Raw genomic sequence first — 20,637 nt, 5'->3', positions numbered from 1 at the left:
TGCTCCTTAAGTGGCTGGCTGGCCTCTCCCCAGACACTGCCTTTCTCTTTCCTGTCTCTCTCCTAGGATTTCCTGCCTACCTCTAGGCTGCATTACAATAGGCCGAAGCAGCTTATTCATTAACCAATGGGGACAACATATATCCACAGCATACAGAAAAACTTCTCCCATAAATACATCTGTTTGTCCATTAGTTAATTTTGAGTTTGATTCTATTTCTTGTAAATGGAAGATGCTTGAACAAAAGGGAATTTCAGAGCAAGGATCATGTGGGTAGAGGCTGTGAAAAGTGAAATTGTTTTAAAAATTAATTTCTTAACACCTTAAAATAGATGTGTCTGGTAAAAGAACCATTTTAACTCTTTAGGGGATGGAATTACACTGTGCTTATATTGTAATTATACAATATAAAGGGTGCACTAAGACTTAGCTTCAAGCGAATATTGAACTGAGATGTTCAAATATGAGAAAATTATAAGGGCTTCTGGGAACTTAATTTGCCTGGAGGTAAAATACAGAAACTTTTTTAAAATCATTGTGGTTAACTTCAACTCAGAGTTAATTTCTAGATTTAATATCTTAATGATATGTGTCATATGTGTTTCAGTAGTTCAGGTACTCTAGATTTCTCTAAATGTTGAGATGTAGATGATTTATGCAAAAATCAATGTTAACCTCTGAGCTATCTCTCCAGCCCAAGTTAAAGTCATTAAAGAGGGAGCCAGAGCATTTGTTTAGTATTCAGAAACCAGATTATCTTCATATAAATTTCCAAGTGTGAGTCTTCGCTATTAACTTAGAAGTAGGGACTTACTTCTTTAGGTAGTAAATAACATTAGCTGGATTATCACATATACTAATGGAACAAAGGCAAAGTAGTCACTAAAAGAGACAAAAGTGACAGGGTAAAAGTACATTTTGGAAAATGTTATTAAAGTGGAAATTAAATGATTACACTAAATAAGTTATAGTTATTTGTGTTTGATCACCATGAATGACTAAAATGTTGTCCTTTATAGTGTTGCTATTTTCCACAATCAATTAAACATTTTCTAAAACAAAAAAAGCTCCATTTATTTTTTTGTAAAAACAGACATAAGTCTCAGGCATAGAAATTAAAGTTTACTATTTATGAATATATTAATACTTGTATGTCTTGCAGTAAAGTAAAATGTTTATAGTTTGCTTTTGGTATGAGCATTTTAATGTAATTTAAGGAAGAAGGTTTAAATAACCTGGGTACAATTAGTGAAAAGGCTAATATTTAAGTGATGGAAATGATACCCAAATCACACAAAGATGCAGCAAAGAAAGAGAATTGCAGACCAATGTCCCTCATGAACATTGATGCAAAAATACTCAATAAAATACTAGCCAACCAAATCCAAGAAGAGATTGAAAAAAGTTTTTCACCATGACCAAGTAGCCTCCATACCAGATGCAAGGATGGTTCAATATATGAAAAGCTGTCAATGTAATACACCATATAAACAAACTGAAAGAAAAACACCACATCATCATCTCTTTAGATGCTGAAAAAGCCTTTGACAAAATCCAATATCCCTTCATGATAAAGGTCTTGCAGAGATCAGGGATAAAAGGAACATACCTAAACATAATAAAGGCAATTTACAGCAGGCCTACTCCCAACATAAAATTAAATGGAGCAAATTCAAAACGATTCTACTAAAATCAGGAACAAGACCAAGCTTCCCACTCTCCCTATAGCTATTCAATATAGTACTCAAAGTCCTAGCTAGGGTACAAAGAAAACAAACGGAGATCAAGGGGATACAAATTGGAAAGGAAGAACTTAAACTTTCGATATTTGCATGATATGATAGTATACATAAATGGCCCCAAAAATTCTACCAGGGAACTCCTACAGTTGATAAACACTTTCAGTAAGCTGAGAAAAAATCAGAGAAAGATCACCCTTTACCATAGTCACAAATAATATAAAATACCTAGGTGTAACATTAACTAAGCCAATGAAAGACCTTTATAAGATCTTTAATTCTCTGAAGAAAGAAATTGAAGATGTCAGAAAATGGAAAGATCTCCCATGCTCATGGATAGGTAGGATCAAGGTGGTAAAAATGACAATCTTACCAAAAGTAATCTACAGATTAAATGAAATCCCCATAAAAATCCCAATACAACTCTCTATAGACCTGAAAAGGACACTGCTCACCTTCATATGGAAAAAAAAAGATAGCTAAAACAATCCTGTACAACAAAGCAACCTCTGGAGGCATCACCATTCCTGACCTCAAGCTCTACTATAGAGCTAGAGTAATAAAAACAGCTAGATATTTGCATAAAAATTGATATATAGACCAATGGAATCTAATTGAAGACCCTGACATTAAGCCACACACCTACGAACACTTGAATTTTGACAAAGAAGACAAAACTGTACAATGGAAAAAAGAAAGCATCTACAACTAATGGTGTTGCCATACTGGATGTCAAAATATAGAAGATTGCAAATAGATCCATATCTATTGCCATCCACAAAATCAAGTCCCAGCGGATCAAAGACCTCAACATAAATCCAGTTACACTGAACCTGATAGAAGAGAAAGTAGTAAGTAGTCTTGAATGCATTGGCACAGGAGACCACTTCCTAAATATAACACCAGTAGCACAGACACTGAGAGCAACAATTAATAAATTCTCCTGATACTGAGAAGCTTCTATAATGCAAAGGACATGGTCATTAAGACAAAATGACAGCCTACAGAATGGGAAAATATCTTTACCAACCCCCAATCTAACAGAGGGCTGATCTCCAAAATATATAAAGAATTCAAGAAACTAGACATCAAAACACCGAACAGTACAATTAAAAAATGGACTACAGAGCTAAACAGAGATTTCTCAACAGAAGAATCACAAATGGTTGAAAGACATTTAAGGAATTGCTCAACATCCTTAGTCATCAGGGAATTACAAATCAAAACAACTCTGAGATACCATCTTATACCTGTCAGATTGGCTAAGATCAAAAACACTGATAACAGTTTATGTTGGAGAGGGTTTGGAACAAAAACACTCCTCTACTGTTGGTGAGAGTGCAAACTTGTACAACCACTTTGAAAATCAGTATGGTGGTTTCTCAGAAAATTGGGAATCAATCAACCTCAAGTCCCAATGATACCATTCCTTGCACCCAAGGAATGCTCAATCATACCACAAGGACACATGCTCAACTGAGTTCAAAGCAGCATTATTAATAATAGCCAGAACCTAAAAACAACCTAGATGCCCCTCAACTGAAGAATGGATAAGAAAATATGGTACATATACACAGTGGAATATTACTGAGCATTAAAAAACAATGACATTCCCGGACAATGGTGGCAAACACCTTTAATCCCAGCACTCAGGAGGTAGAGGCAGGTGGATCTCTATGAGTTTGAGGCCAGCCTAGGCTACAGAGTGAGTTCCAGGATAGGCTCCAAAGCTACATGGAGAAACCCTGTCTTGAAAAACAAAACAAAACAAAAACAAAAACAAAAAAAATACAAGGAAAAACAAAAAACAATGACATCATGAAATTTGCAGGCCGATGGAACTAGGAAATAATATCCTGAGTGAAGTAACCCTGTAGCTAGAGTTTTCTTGCCTGGCCCACAGTCAGGACAAATCTTTGTCACCCACCAGTCCATAGCTGCTTAGACTGAACCAAGTAAACACAGAGACTTATATTGCTTACAAACTGTATGGCCATGGCAGGCTTCTTGCTAACTGTTCTTATAGCTTAAATTAATCAATTTCCATAAATCTATACCTTGCCATGTGGCTCTTGGCTTACCGGCATCTTCACATGCTGCTTGTCATGGCGGCGGCTGGCAATGACTTCTTCTGCCTTCCTGTTCATTCTTTTCTCCTCTCTGTTAGTCCCATCTATACTTCCTGCCTAGCCACTGGCCAATCAATGTTTTATTTATTGACCAATCAGAGCAGTTTGACATATAGACCATCCCACAGCATAACCCAGATTCAAAAGGACAAACATGGTATGTATTCACTCTTAAGTGGATACTAGATGTAAAGCACAGGACAACCAGACTACAATTCACAGCTCCAGAGATGCTAGCTAACAAGGAGGACCCTAAGAGGGACACATGGATCTTCCTGGGAAAGGGAAATATATGATATCTCCATGAGTAAACTGGGGATGAGAGGAGGCAATGGAGGGTAGTGGATGGGAGATGAGAACATAAGGGAATAGATGGTCTTGCAGCAACAGGGATGAAGTGGGAAAGCAATGAAAGAGATACCATAATAGAGGGAGACATCATGGGGAGAGGAAGAAACCGGGTGCTAGGGTAGTTCCCAGGAATCCACAGGATGATCTTGGCTTAGACTCCTAGCAGTAGTGAAGAGGGTGCCTGAACTGGATTACCCAGTGATCAGATTGGTGAATACACTAAATGTCATCATAGAGCCTTTCTCTAGTAACTGATAGAAGCGGATTCAGAGATCCATAGCCAAGCACCAGACAGAGCTCCAGTAGTCCAGTTGAAGAGAAAGAGGAATTCTATGAGCAAGGAGCATCAAGATCTTGATGGAGAAACCTCCAGAGACAACCAAACCAAGCTATTGGGAACTCATGAACTTTAGACCAACAGCTGTGAAGCCTCCATGTGACTGGACTAGGTCCTCTGTGTAGATTGATCTGCTTAAGAGGCTCCTGGCAGTAGGATCAGGATCCAAACCTGGTGCTTGAGCTGGCTTTTTGGAGCCCAGTGCTTATGCTGGGACACCTTGCACAGCCTTGAAGCAAGGGAGGGACTTGGACTGCCTCTACTGAATGTACCAGTCTCTCCTGACTCCCCATGGGAGGCCATACCTTGTTGCAGGAGGGAATTGGAGTGGCCTGTGGGAGCAAGCTGAGAGGGGAAGGAGGAGGGAAGAGAGGGTGATCTGTGCTTGGTATGTAAAAATGAACAAAAAATTCCTTAATAAATAGAATAAAATAAAGTGATGGAAACCGTACAGATTCTACAGCTACCACATTAATCCCTCTCTGTGCTAGGAATGACACATTCAGTTTCCTTATACCCTCTATTAGCATACAAGCTAGCCTTAGCTCCATCTGATTACATGGCTTTAACATGTTATATCGGAAGAGAGACAGTGGCTCCGATCCAAGAAATCAGTTGTTGCAAGATATTCAACAAAAATAAAGAAAACGTACATGGACATTAGTATCATAGAACGTATGTATCTTGCCTTCTTGGTGAACTCACATTTTTACTGCCTGTCTGGCCTTCCAAATAAGAGTGTGTCAGCATGCTCTGATGTATAAATTACTTTTAGCAGATATTTAATTAATTGAAAATCACTAAAATAATAACAATAATTGCATGCCAGTAGACTATTTTCAAGGACAGGTAGGTGAAAGGAATACCTGATTAATTAATATCCATAAAAAATTCAGTGATGAATTTTGAGATTCTTATTTAAGAAACGAAACTGTGAATTTTGAAACTATGCTCTTTCATTTGCATATTCACAGAAAATTAAAAGAACTGAAAAAACTACATATACTAAACATGTTTTTTTTTCTTTAAGTTCAATAATTTCATTAGAAATAGAAGTTTCTTGAAAGGAAAAATTGCTTGTCAGTTTTTTCATTTTCCTAGAAGATAAATGAAAATTTTAATTAAATATCTAATTTCAAAATGACATGACAGTTTATTTTAGCCCAACTAGCAATTTTCTTGAAAGTTTAAGATGAGCTTTTTTCAATTTATCAACCTCAATATTTGAAATAGAAAAATTATAGTGAAGTTAATTTAGAAAAGTTGACCTAAAATTTTTTAACTGTTTCAGAGTATGTATGGTATATAGCCAGGCAAGAGTTAGACATATCCATTGTAACTACTGAAATGTAACAAACCACTTCCATTTCTTATCACCATAAATTATCTGAACAATACTTTTCTCAATCTACATTAATGACAATATATCTGTTATCAACACAGTGATGATGAAAAATCTATGTTCTTTCTTAGTCTAATCATAGAGATGTTCATGGTCTTAGAAAAAGTGAGAAAAATTACTATAGTCCATAGTAATATTCTACTTATGCAAATAGAGCTTAAGATACTTAGCCTTTACATTTGTGTCAGTCAATTGAATAAGAATAATTAACTTGAAATTTATATAAATCAGACACAGGAGAAATGAGTAATTCTGTAATATGAGGTTTACCAATCAGAGGAAAGAGAAGTTGAGTGAAGCTAAGGGCCCCCTTTGAATATCCAAGACCTTCCATAGTCCAGCAAATTTTATAATCAAAATCTATAAACAGTCACAGTGTTCAGAAGATTATTATTTAGAACACTGTTTCTTATTGTGTGCTTATCTTTCTGAACTAATTTTATCATCATACCTACAGAGGAGTTAAATTTTACTAAGAACAAATTTGAGGTTTTCAGCATCCAAACCCTCTCTCTCTGGATCTCCACACACTGCCTCATAACCTCACGTCTGTCACCTGCATTATTTTTCAAGTAAAGAAGGAGAGTAAAAATCAGAAGGAGAGGAAGAAAAGGAGACAAAAAAAGGGGACTGAGGAAAAGAGTGGAACATGAAATTGCAGGATATCCTAAGCAAAATTTAGACAGAAGGCAGGGAACGCACTGAAGGAAATGGAAATCTTTGGCTTTTATCTAAGCTTGCTACCCACAAGGGACTGTCTACTGTTCACAGTCTAGTCCACGCAGATGCGTGACTGGCACAGCATACTTTAAATAACAGAAATGAAAGAGTGGAATATTCAAGAGAATATCTGGTTAGTTACTTTATCTTATTCCCCATGATATAGATTACAAAACATAGCCAGAGTCCACATTGCACCTGTTGCAGATAGAAATAAAAAATGACAAGTTTTCTTTAGTACTTTACATTAACATTACAAATAATTTCTAAGAACTGTTTTATAAGTATTTTAGAAATATGAATTGGTTTGTAACAGTCACTGAATCTGTTTATATAATATTTACTTTCAGTCCCAAATATCAATGCTTTATACGATGATGTTACGTATTTTAATATATTAAGATTTACTAGCATTTTTGTTAATATTTTGGTCATATTTACATTATTTTCCCCAATGTCCCTATTCTGTCATAGAGTCCATTTTAGATAGTCACATTGCATATGGGGACATGGCTACTCAGCATCCTTCTACTGTGACAGAAGCCTGGTATTGTACGATTAGTTATGGTCAAATATTTCCTTTGTTGTCTTTGTTTTAGGCTGTTGTAATATCTTCTTATGGTTACAGTAGGTCTACAGACTTTGTTAAAGGAGTTAGCAGAGGTGAGAGTGGAGTGCGATAACCTATTGTATGACTCTTGTTAGTAAGCTTGACTAAGGTGGTGTCCATCTGGCTTCATCATTATAGGGTAATGATTTTACCTTTCTGTATGAAACTCAACTAAATCCTGTACACTCTCAAGAAGAGAATCCATAAGTGCCTCTTATAAAAATTATTTAATAATTTTTAGATCTATGAAATAACTATAACAGTGAGTTGGCATTTTAAGTATGCTTCCTTAAAGTGTTGAAAATAGTTTCCTCTTTTTAATTTTTTTCATTTTACATGCCAACCAGTTTCCCCTTCCTCCCCTTCTCCCTCTCTCCTGTTTCTCTTCCCCCACACCCCATTCCTTCCTTATAGGGCATAAGGCCTCCCTTGAAGAGTCAATACAGGCTGGCATATCAAGTTGGGGAAGGACTAAGTCACTCCTCTCTGTATCAAGGCTGACAAGATATCCCACTATAGGGAATGGGCCCCCCAAAAGCTAGTTCATGTACCCACGATAAGTCCTGGTCCCACTGCCAGGGGCCCCACAAACGGATAAAGCCACACATCTGTCACCTAGATTCAGAGGGCCTAGTTCGATCCTATGCATGTTCGCTAACTGTCAGACCAGAGTCCGTGAGCTCCCACTAGCTCTGGTCAACTGTTTCCGTGGATTTCCACATCATCATCTTGACCCCCTCCTGCTCCTATAATCTCTCCTCCCTCTCTTCAACTGAACTCCAGGAGCTCAGCCCAGTGCTTGGCTGCATCACTATATCTGCTTCCATCAGTTATTGGATGTAGATTCTGTGAGGACAATTAGGGTAGTCACCAATCTGATTACAGGAGATGGCTAGTTCAGGCTTCTTCTCCACTATTGCTAGGAGTCTTAGCTGGAGCCACCATTATGGGTTCCTGGGGATTTCCCTAGAACTAAATTTCTCCCTTAACCCATAATGTCTTCCTCTGTCAAGATATCTCTTTCCTTGCTCTCCCTCTCAGCCCTCCCCCAACTTGGCCATCTCAATCCTTCGTGTTTCCATCCCAGATCCCCTTCCACCTACCCCCTCCAAGTTTATCCAGGAGATCTTACTATTTCCCATTCCTGGGCCAATCTATGCTTACAGTTTCTTCTTAATGCCTTTATTTCTTTTTTCTTCATTCCTTCCCATTAACTATTAGAATATGTCTGTTTTATGTTTTACAAATAATAAATTTTAATCATGACTTTTGAATTCCACTTGTGATTACTAGAATAAGAAATTTGACTAATGTAAATTTATATCAATAAAATATTTTAACAAATAGTTGCCCTGGTTTATTCATTTTCCTCTCCATATGTTAATTTGTTTATTATTTATTACTCATTTTGTGTAATGGTCATTCTTAATGCCAGAGAAGCTGAAAGACACTTTGAGGAATGAGTATTGTGTTATGTAATTCAATTTATGTAAATAGTGCATAGTACAAAGTCATTGAAGTTATTTATCTTATATGTGTTAGATATAAAAATTGAAGATACTTATTTTCTATATAACACCTAAGAAGCTTAATAAAAAGGAGGGATTCCACTATGTATCATATTCTGTATTTGACTCCATATATAGTAATGCCACTAAAGGCTTCATATTTCAGAAATGTAAAGCATTTATATAGACAGTGCCCTAGTTTTTATTCTTTCATGATATTTTTATTACCTATTGCTGCAAGTATCCACACCCACATTTTGTCATAAATAAATCAGGATATTTTTTCTGAGAATCCAATCAATATCACCTCCTACAAAATGTTTGACTTTGAATCAATTTAAATGTTCTGTTTCATTATGTTCTTTCAGAATAATGATGCATTTCAGAGAAGCTCTGTGTGTTTATTGTGTATTCAGTACTTTATACAATATACAATATACAATAAATGTCTGAGAAATTCAATCTATATCTTCCCAATGGGAAGAAGAATTTCATACTGACAAAAACAAACCAAGCACATTTTGCTTCCTGTGAATTCACATGCTATAAGAGTATAGGTAATGAGGAAAATGAGTTTCAGGGATGGAGAAAACAGCAATTCTCCAGACCTTTTCAAGAAACATATGATTTATGGAACAAAATGATTTTCTCAATTTCTTGTTTATTTAGTATAATGAAATTAGAGCTGAGGTCTAATAGAAATTATCTTGATATAGGTCTGAGATTAGTACCTAGCACATTCAATGCTTAGGGATCTTGTATATGATAGAGTGTATGAAGAAAAAAGTAAAAAATAAGCATAATTCTGTCCTTCAGGATTTTCTGAGCTATTGAAAAATCATCTTCCTGTTTGGGCATATAAATATTTAAGCAAAGAGTCTTGTGACACTTGCTTATCAAGTTAATTAATACACTTTGATGTAAAGATAGCTCCATTTCTGACTTGCTCTGATCTCCCAGAGCTTCTCAGAATACTTGGCACAACATAAAATACACAGTATTTTCCTGTGAAGAGAAGAACAATCCCTAAAGATGTTTTCATCCTTGTTTCTGGAATATTTACATGTTTTATATGACAAAGAGGAATGAATATAGCAAATTTAACTAAGGTTTCCAGTTAGCATCTAGCTTACACTGCATTATTTGGAGATATCTGTAAAACAACAAAAATCTTGAAAAGTAAGTTGGAAATATCGAAAAGGGTGATAGTAGTATCCATGTAGGGTGATATTCGAAATAAGGGCCTTTCCACACATTTCTAATGCTGAATATAGAAGAGGCAGTTTCTATTATGTGTCAAAAACCTTCAGAACAAAGAAAAATAATTACTTAGAAAATTAAAAAGAAGCTTGGTATCACTATGGACTTGCTTTGAGCTTTTTGAGACTATTTGAAATTTTTTATTCCTGAAATGGCGAAACAATAAGTTTGCACAATTTTAATCCACTGAGCTTGTTTGATTTTCCCTGGAAAATTTCACCAAGGTGATAAGAAGCTATTTTTTCTGTTTATTTTTGGCAAACATTTGATTAACATGTGCAAAATTAAAATAATGATATACTTATTAAAGAATAATTGTTTTTATTCTGCTTATACTGAAATACAAGAGTCAATCATTTGTCGTATATATGTAGAGACAATTATGTACACATCCATAAGCCCTGCCAAACAGCCAGCAATTTTAGCGTTAGATGCCTAGAAACACTTAAAAATGTCAGAAATTATGGTTGCCAAAAGACATTACAAATTTGTTAACAGGAAATTTGACAGTTGGAGATAGCACAGTCAATGAAGAAACAAAAAACAAAAACAAAAACCCTCTAGCACATCACATTTTATTCTAAAGAAATAAAATGCTGATGGCAGTCGTGGAAACAATTGAGAAGTATTCTTCCTTATTTTTGCCTCAAACAAATGATGTGAGCAATCAATATATAGTAAAAATTTCTCTCTTTATCAAGAATAATAAACATGGGGAGACAAAGCCTGATGTGTTTATTTTAGCAGAGAAACATAATGGTTACTGACAGGCTAACTATATTGCCTGATTCCCCTTCTACTCAAACTACAGATTTTTATAACTTTTTCCCCTTGCTGCTGGCTGACAAAAGATAGAGCAGAGCCTATCTGCTAACATCTTACATATCTCTTTTGTTTCTCTGACACAGTTCCATATTCTGTAGGTTTGATGGATTATTCTCCCAAAGAAAACAATCCTGCCTCAAGAAACAAAACGTGATACATAAGGCTGAGCTTTACTCAGTTCGTGGATAGTAAAACTTCAAGGAAATGAGGTCAGATGGAAAAAAAATTATGACAACTTTATACACTCAGGGATGAAATGAAAGGAAATGCATAATATTTAGGTGGCCTTGGGTGCTATTAAATTATTAAAGACATAATTTGTTTGAATATATAAACATGATATGAAAATTCATAAGTCTTTTTATGTCTGGATTCCTTTGACAAGCTGATGAAAATTATGGAAACTCTCTTTGGAAATCACACTCAAAAACATACATATGCATGCTTAGTCAAACATGTCAGTTTAGCAGACCATGTACAGGAATGCCTGAAATATGTGTTTATCTGCAGGTTACTTGATATTTAACAACATTTAAATATGATCACTAGTTTAAATGAGTGCTAGTTACTTTTGTTTCTCTTAATTCTATTTTAAAATTGAATTAGTATATTAAATTTGAAATAAAGAGTACTCTTAAAATAACTAAACTTATATTAGTTATATTGTTCCGTCCCTACAAGTAAGTTTCACATATTTTTTTTTAAACTTTGGCTTTTTTGGGTTTTTTTGTTTGTTTGTTTGTTTGTTTTTGGTTTTTTGAGACAGGGTTTCTCTGTGTAGCTTTGCGCCTTTCCTGGGACTTACTTGGTAGCCAAGGCTGGCCTCGAACTCACAGAGATCCGCCTGCCTCTGCCTCCCGAGTGCTGGGATTAAAGGCGTGCACCACCACCGCCCGGCTCTTTTTTGGTTTTTTGAGACAGGGTTTCTCTGTGTAGCTTTGCGCCTCTCCTCAAACTCACTTGGTAGCCCAGGCTGGCCTTGAACTCATAGAGATCTGCCTGGCTCTGCCTCTCAAATGCTGGAATTAAAGGCGTGAGCTACCACCGCCCAGCAGTTTCACATACTTTTAAAGGAATTACTTAAAGTCATGCAAAGATGACTCAAAATGTTGTTGTGCTCAGTGTTACCACAGTGCTTCAAGTTAGAAAAAGTGAACACTGCAGATCTCCTGACTACAGACTAAGAACATGTGTATGAAAAGAAAGTAGTTATTAAAAAAAGACTGAGGTCATTACCACTGTGAGTTTAAAGATGTCTGTAATTTTTGATTCTTGGGATTTACAAGATTACACCCAGACAGTAGAATCAATTATCCTATGTCATTGTTTCAGAAGTGGCGGGATCTGAGTGAAAGGAGCTGATAAATGAGGTCAACTGAAGTCTCATGCAATAGCCAATTTTATTCAGAGCCTCACATAATTTATATTCTGACTGTTAAGAAAGGTCACATGAGTAAAGTTCTCATAAGTTCAAGCTGTATACAATCACAAGGCAAGTCATACATGGCAAACATATTTTAGAGGCATATAAACAAATAGCAATAGCAAATTATAATGATTATTCTGAAGTAAACTCATTCCTATCCATTCCACCTGTGAGGAGTATGAAACCATTCCAAGAACAATTCCGTGTTTTGAAGAAACTGAGGTCGTAAGATTCTTGTCTTGTTTTTGACACTCAGAATTCTCTTCATATATCCCATTCCTGTACTGTGTTTAAGCAATCCTATACCGTGCGGTGAACAATAAAAATGTATACAAGGAATATTATACAGAGTGAGCAGGTTGTATTTAGGAATACTTGTGTGTGTGTATATATGTGTGTGTGTATATATATATATGTTAATGCATGCAAGAGCAGTTAATGAAAGAGGAGATGACTTAGAAAAAATGAGGAGGAGTCTACAGGAGAACATTAAGGGAGGAACAGGAAGGGGGAATGATGTAATTTTATTATGATATCAAAAAAATCAAATAAAGAAAAATATCAGCACAATAAATGTGAACAGAATGGTGAAATCTCTCCTTTGATGTGCAAAGCAAATGATCCAATCATCCTATTTTGAAAGCCCACATCACAACTTATCTGTTCTCCAATATAGATTATGTGGCCAATCAAGACTATTATATTGACCCTTTTGACTAATGTATATTGGAGAATATAACAAACCGAGCAGTTTTCCAAAGACTGTAGTTCAGAAAATTGGCATGGACAGCATGGTGACAATTGCTGCTTGAAATGGTCCAAGTAAATAATATCCTTAGCCCAAATCTTTTACTTTATTACATTTCAGAAGATAAATCATGAAATAAAAATATTCAGAGGTATATGATATAACATGGTTGTGAGTAATATAAAGATTATATATATGGACAGGGCTTGGAGACTAAGAGTGCTTGACAGTGGCATTTAGCTTAGAATTCTTTAAAAAAAGTAATTATGGCTTTTGGAGCAGAGGAAAAGTAAGGTGTGATATATTTCAAAAACACCACCTCTGGGTATTATGTTGAAACTTAATATTAGTATGTTTGTTAGGTTAGTACTGGAAGATAACCTATGTGCAGTGGTGTATGTGGATGATAGAAGAAAATATCGTGGAAATCAAATCTCAAAACAGAAATTATTTTTTATTATCTGATATGTTACATAAAGATGGAGTGGTCTCAAAAATACATTTCTTTCATTTGGGAAATACAATCTTTACTCGATATTCAATATTGATAATGGCACATAGGCAATGAAAATAGAACACTAAAGTTATAAAAAAGAACATCCTTAATAACTTCATTAGGGCTGAAGTATCATAGTTAAATAGGGAAAATACAGGACCATTAGCTGAAAATAGTGTGATTCTTTGTAAAAATCATTCACAAAACTTACATAACAGCTATAGGACGTATTTGTAATATAAGCCAGATCTTATCCAAGTACAGTTCCTTTATATGTGTTTGGAATGTAGATATTTTGCCTTTTAAAGACTTACTCTTCAAATAAGCTAATGGGACTGAAAATAGAGGTCACTTTCCCCATTTGTTAGATAAATCAGTTTGTATTTCTCCAGAGGTCAGAAAGTATGCATAACCTCAAATCATGGATAACTAGTATGCTTAAACTTCCCTGTGGTAGATAAACGAGTGAAAAATGCTGCATAGAAGAATTTACAAGGTGTGGGACAGATTGACTAAGAACAGACTGCCCGATTCAGTCCTCATAAATTTTAATTGCCAGATATTTTACAATAGGCTGTACAATGCAACTCTGAAATACCCGAGATCATCATTCCAATCCACTTTTTTCTTCACTGTATATTGTGAGTGAAAATAATCATACTTACATTTGGGAGGATTGGCCCCCAAATGCAGCTCAATGATTAGATTGTAGATATGCTTTTTGAGATCCAATAAAAAGCCATTGTTTACATCATCAGTGTTTAAAAGAAGACATATAGCATGTCCTCTTTACCCTCTGATATTATCATTTAATTAACTTTTCTTCTTTATATTTTATAGATTTTTATTTTCTAATTTCATAAACAAAACCCTGATTAAGCTTTAGTGTCTTCTGTTTAAATACTTCAAACCTCACCTACATTGAAAGTATGAAGAGTATATTAAGCAGAAATGTGTAGGAGCAAAAGGTATTTAAAGACTATCATTCCATCAAATATACTGCTATTCTATTGTAGTAAGAAATATTTGGAAAGACTACTTGCCTTCACATCCACAGTAAGTGTTTTATGTAATTTGTGTGATCTAAATGGATTTTGAAAAACGAGTAGAAATGTTGGTATTTTTAGAATCTACAATTGCAAAGACAATAAATGTCTGACAGTATCAGGGAAGTTTAGCATTTAAATGAAAAAATGATATTTCATAACAGAAACCTCTGAACATATACAGAGAATTGTTTGGGATCCCAGGGATTCTGACCATATTTCTCTAACACACTTGCTTCTCTTCTCTGTGCTCAAAACTTTTCTCACATTCCTTAGCTGAGCATTTGCAAACTCACTGTCTTTCAATACAATAATATTTTTAGCTCCATACTATCATTTTCAGAGCCTTGTACAATATCTTCATTTTCCACTCCGGAATATAGATAGCAAAATATGTTAGGAGGCATGCATTTCACTACGTAGTCTTGAAGTCTCTTCTAGGATAACTAAGAGTAAATGCAAAGCAGAGTGTTTTATTACTCATCAAATTATTTTATTTATTTTTTTTTCACAATTTTTTTTTTTAATTTTTATTTTGCAATACAATTCAGTTCTACATATCAGCCACAGATTCCCTTGTTCTCCCCCCTCCCGCCCCCCTCACCTTCCCCCCAGCCCGCCCCCCATTCCAATCTCCTCCAGGGCAAAGCCTTCCCCACAGACTGAGATCAACCTGGTGGACTCAGTCCAGGTAGGTCCAGTCCCCTCCTCCCATGCTGAGCCAAGGGACCCTGCATAGGCCCCAGGTTTCAAACAGCCAACTCATGCAATGAGCACAGGACCCGGTCCCACTGCCTGGATGCCTCCCAAACAGATCAGGCCAATCAACTGTCTCACCCACTCAGAGGGCCTGATCCAGTTGGTGACCCCTCAGCCATTGGTTCATATTTCATGTGTTTCCGTTTGTTTGGCTATTTGTCTCTGTGCTTTATCCGACCTTGGTCTCAACAATTCTCACTCATATAAACCCTCCTCATTCTCGCTAATTGGACTCCCAGAGATCCACCTGGGGCCTAGTCATGGATCTCTGCCTCCAGATCCATCAGTAGTTGGATGAGGTTTCTAGCACGACAATTAGGGTGTTTGGCCATCCCATCACCAGAGTAGGTCAGTTCGGATTGTCTCTCGACCATTGCCAGCAGTCTGTTGTGGGGGTATCTTTGTGGATTTCTGTGGGCCTCTCTAGCACTTTGTTTCTTCCTATTCTCATGTGGTCTTCATTTACCATGGTCTCCTATTCCTTGTTCTCCCTCTCTGTTTTTGATCCAGCTGGGATCTCCCACTCACCCAAGCTCTCTTTCCCTCGACCCTCGCCCTTCACTACCCCCACTCCTGTCCAGGCTGTTCATGTAGATCTCATTCCATTTCTCTGTCGTTGGGCGATCCCTGTGTCTTTCTTGGGGTCCTGTTTTCCAGGTAGCCTGCCTGGTGATGTGTTACTCATCAAATTATTAACAGACTCACAATAAAGACTATTTTAATTTATTTTCATTCACAAGCCAAAATGTATTCTTTGTGCTTGTAGTGCCACACCTACATGTTTATGCATGTATTTGTAATATTATATTATATGAAAGTAAATGAAGTTAAGTATGTGTGCCTGCTGTATGTGAGAAAAATAATCCCAAGCTAACAATACTTTTCATCCTCCAATAATTTAATATCAGAATCCATTATTACAGTTACATTAGTTTTTTGTGGTATCCATTTATATGTCTATTAGTCTGTTAACAAATCAAATGTCTTATTTCCATTATCAGAACATTTTCAAAGGGCTATAGAGTGCTTTAGAAAACAGAGAACTTTTGAAACATGCACCAGCCTGATGAACAAAAACAATTAATGACCATTCTCCTTGTGCACCAGCAGCATAAATAAGAAATAATAAATATAGTTCCTTTTTAAACAGATTTTTGCTTATTGTAATCGTTTAAACCAATTCAACAATAAAAATCTTTAAATTTGTTTAATGTAAGAATGAGCATGAAAGTAATTCCTAATGCTTCCTATTATTACAATTATTAAAATAATTTACTATCATCAACGTGTTGTCAATAGACACACTATGATGTCTTTGTGTTTTATATATATATATATATATATATATATATATATATATATATATATATATATTTTTTTTTTTTTTTTTTTTTTTTTTGGTTTTTCGAGACAGGGTTTCTCTGTGTAGCTTTGCGCCTTTCCTGGAACTCACTTGGTAGCCCAGGTTGGCCTCGAACTCACAGAGATCCGCCTGCCTCTGCCTCTGCCTCCCGAGTGCTGGGATTAAAGGTGTGCGCCACCACCGCCTGGCATTTGTGTTAGATATATTATAAGAATTCCAATGAGCACTTACGTCTGTAGCAGTGAGTTTTTGAGTAGTTCTATGATAGATGCTTTAAATTTATATTTTCACTTTTCATTTAAGTTATCCTAGAAAAAAATATTAGTGTTTTGTTTTGTGAAAAAAAAGTACTTGTGATTGGATTTGTTAAACTTACTATTTATCTTTGTCAAACTGATAAAATATATTAAAATATATAAATTTGGTTAACAAGTACTCACATAAATAGTGAAAGAAACCATGATAAATCTGAATATCTTAGAAAACATCCAATTCAATCTTGTCACGGTGGCTCATGCCCATAATCTCTCATTTCTAGAAGTTGACTCAGGAAGGATTCAGATTTCTGAGGCAAGATTGAGTACTACATAGGAAAACTCTACTTCATTAAAACAAAAAACAATAATAAATAATGCACAAGGGTATTATCAACATTTTGTTGTGGAACAAAACTAATAACATTGATATGTATTAAAAGGGGATTCATTATTAGCTTACATGATTCAGCCTGGGTAGTTATACTACCGCTGTCCTTGCTCTCAAGAGGCTGAGAAGCAAGAGGGTACTCAGTCATAAGCCTAGTGCCTCTGCAGTTCCAACCTCATAATGCAAGTCAAGAAGATTCCAGGAGAGTAACTTATATTCAGTCTAGGTTAGGAGGCTGAAGATACTTCATTTTGATGTCAACAAAGAATGGCAGCTGTGGTATTATTAATGGCAGAAGAGATGAATTTAACAGCAAGATGGAAAGGCATCTTATAGGCAAACAGGCAAAAGGTGAAGCTCCCACCTCAGAGCTTCTTTGATGGGCTGCCACCAGAAAGGTCCATGTACATTTAGGGTAAATCTTCACATCGCGTCCTCAAGAAAATCCTTTAAAGGTGCCCCAGCAGTTTATCTCTCATTTGATACCAGATCCCATCAAGTTGAGAAATAAAATTGACTTTATAACATAATTAATGAGACATAAGTAAGAATTGTGAGGACACTTTGTCAAGAAAGAGATATGATTAATAAATATGACTCATAGAAGTGGAAGCTTTCTTTCTCCTGTGACTTCCGGTCTCAGTTATGCATTCTCATACTATCAGGGAATACCAGATGAGTCACCGTTGGTCCAAATTCTTTAAACTAATAAACTTACACTTACAAAGTAGACAGCTATCATAGTTAATTATCTGTATTCATCTATGCTAATTATTTGGCCAAATAGTAGTGTGACTGTGAATGCAAAGGTATTTCATTAACATTATCGAGATTAAAACAAGCAAACAAACAGTGAATAAAGCAGAGTATTTTCCATACTTTTGGAGGGTCTAACTTTACATGGATGGACATACATACACAAGCAAATTCTTATATAAGAATAAGTAAATTTTCACATAAATATGTTTTCCCCTGAGATTAAACCCGGGACTCACACACACACACCAGAAAAGCATTTTAAAACTCAGCTTTACCCTCAAAAACCTTTTGCTTTTTGTTTTGAAAAATTAGACCACTCCTGTGTTGTTGTAAAATATAAAATATTTTTAAAAGAAAAGAAAAGGAAAGAAGTATGAAGAAGAAGCAGTCACCCTAAGATAAAGTTGATTTTAACAAAATAGGAATCAAGTTTTACTAGGTAGTGAGAATACTGTTGAGATCAGGGAAGAGGACCAGGTGAGCATGCTTTAAAAACAAGAAGGATGGCAGGGTGCTTTGCAGACAGTCCAATTCTGTTGAGACAAAAATGTCTGACAGTCAAAATGCAAATTTCTTCATTTCAGTACCAAACATTCAATCTAAACCCAAATATTTTTTATTGAAATTCATTTTTCTATGCACAAATTAAACAGAACTACTTTTGTATTGACAGTCTGTTCTATATCAAAATTTAATAAACTAAATCCATAAATTTTGATTGCAAATTATTTTTAGTTTAACTTATTGATCAATAACTGAATAAGTTGTACCTATCAAGTATCCATGCTGATCTTGTTTGTTGTCTTGTAGAGAGCCTGACCTTGCAGTATGTTTGACATAAGAAAGGGATAACATATGAAAACTTCTTGTTGTGTTCCTATACTTTCCTGAAAAGCCATCTAAGTGTTTCAAATCCACTCTGCAAAACATTTTAAATCTTTGCTATCATTACACTCTTTAACTGTTAAAGAATAGTTCTGCTTAATTATAATCTTGAAAATGAACATGAAAGAAGAGAGCGAAATCAGTCTCCTGTTGCCTAGTGCCTACATGAAAGAATCAGAGATCGCTTTTCTCTTATTCACCTTGTGTTTTGATCATTGAGATGTGCTTCGGGTTTCTGTAACCACTAAATTTTATGTTCTCTTCTTTTATCTCTTGACCAGATGCTGTTTCTTTTAATATCAGTGAATCTCACATTACTTAAATTACCATTTTCACGGTTAACATTCACCCCATATTACCAGTAATATGTCAAATCTTCACAACTAGGATTATGTGGGAAATGGATTACAGGCAGACAACAGTTTCAAGACCTGTCATTCATCTTCTCTAGAGAGCTCATTAACCTTTAAAGGTTTGTACACGATTCCATAATTATCTTGCAATGAGATTTTTATTTCTCTTCTATTTTATCGCTTTGGCCCTCTGTGCGGCAGACAGGCAAATGAAGCTGACATTAACTCTTTGAACTGACAAAGTAGTTGGCAACCTGGAAAAAAGTATAAAAAGTAAAAATATTTCTTTAGCCATCATCCACAATGAGAGTATTTCCTTCTGACACAGAAAAGATTATTAGGACTTTTATATTAGAATAATATGAAAAAACACTTAAGATAATCAATGAAGTATTACATCCCTTGGCCCCCGTGATTTCTCAAGTATTTATTGAATGATTACTTCTCTTACTGAGGCCATCCATATTGCCTGGACTCATTTCCACTCTTGTATATACACATATTATATTTTACTTGTCATAAACAATGATGATATCCAAAATTACTAAAACGAATATGAATATTTTAAATAAGATTAGAGTATCTGTTTTCAATTTCAAATGTTTATGTTTTTATGATAATTATTATAGGAAACCTTATTTATTTTAGATTTTGTAAAATATTCCAAAAGTGATATCATTTAAAAATATTGTCAGACATCATTCCCTTAACTTTTTAGAAAGTAATATGAATTGTAAATTACCAGTATCATCTAGATTGGGAGCATATATTCTGTTGGACTCATCTGCTTTGGTGTGACTATGATAGGGATTCCAGAAGCTCATCTATTAAGGGTGCGTTCTGCAGCAGAGACCTTTTCGTATGGTTCCTGCTTAGACACACGCACACGTGTTCCTTAGACACACATAACACACTGCTGACCTCATGCTCTACCTTCATCAGAGACAAAACTTAGGTTCATAATTGCACCTTGGAGTGGAACTTCTAAAATCACGAGCCCACATTAACCTGAATGAAATCTTATATAGTCCCTGCCAGGTAGCATCTCATTAAGGTAGCTTGCCACCCATTCATTTATTTATATAAGCCTAACCTTAAATGGACATTAAACCAGATATAGATGACAAATGTGGTATTTCTTTTGTTTTTTTCTCGTATCACCTAATCTAATGTATGACACAAATCTGATATATCAAGTAGTTCAACTATTAACTTACCTATGACAAATTTATTACTGAATTCTTCAACTAAGACATATGATAGAATGTCCTTCATG

The 20,637-nt window shown here is 35.4% G+C and overlaps 1 long non-coding RNA gene across 1 annotated transcript in view; it reads left to right on the top strand.

Moving 5' to 3' along the window:
- LOC131920948 (uncharacterized) overlaps positions 1–19,460 on the top strand; it is a 46,815-nt gene extending 27,355 nt beyond the window's left edge. The window contains exon 3 of the long non-coding RNA XR_009381809.1: positions 19,290–19,460. This is a non-coding gene — a long non-coding RNA (uncharacterized LOC131920948). The remainder of the gene's footprint in view (positions 1–19,289) is intronic.
- Positions 19,461–20,637: the final 1,177 nt, after the last annotated feature.

Source organism: Peromyscus eremicus, chromosome 10 (assembly GCF_949786415.1).
Source record: "Peromyscus eremicus chromosome 10, PerEre_H2_v1, whole genome shotgun sequence".
NCBI lineage: Eukaryota > Metazoa > Chordata > Mammalia > Rodentia > Cricetidae > Peromyscus > Peromyscus eremicus.
Note: the sequence above shows the minus strand (reverse complement) of the source record. Positions and strands in the feature narration are given on the sequence as shown.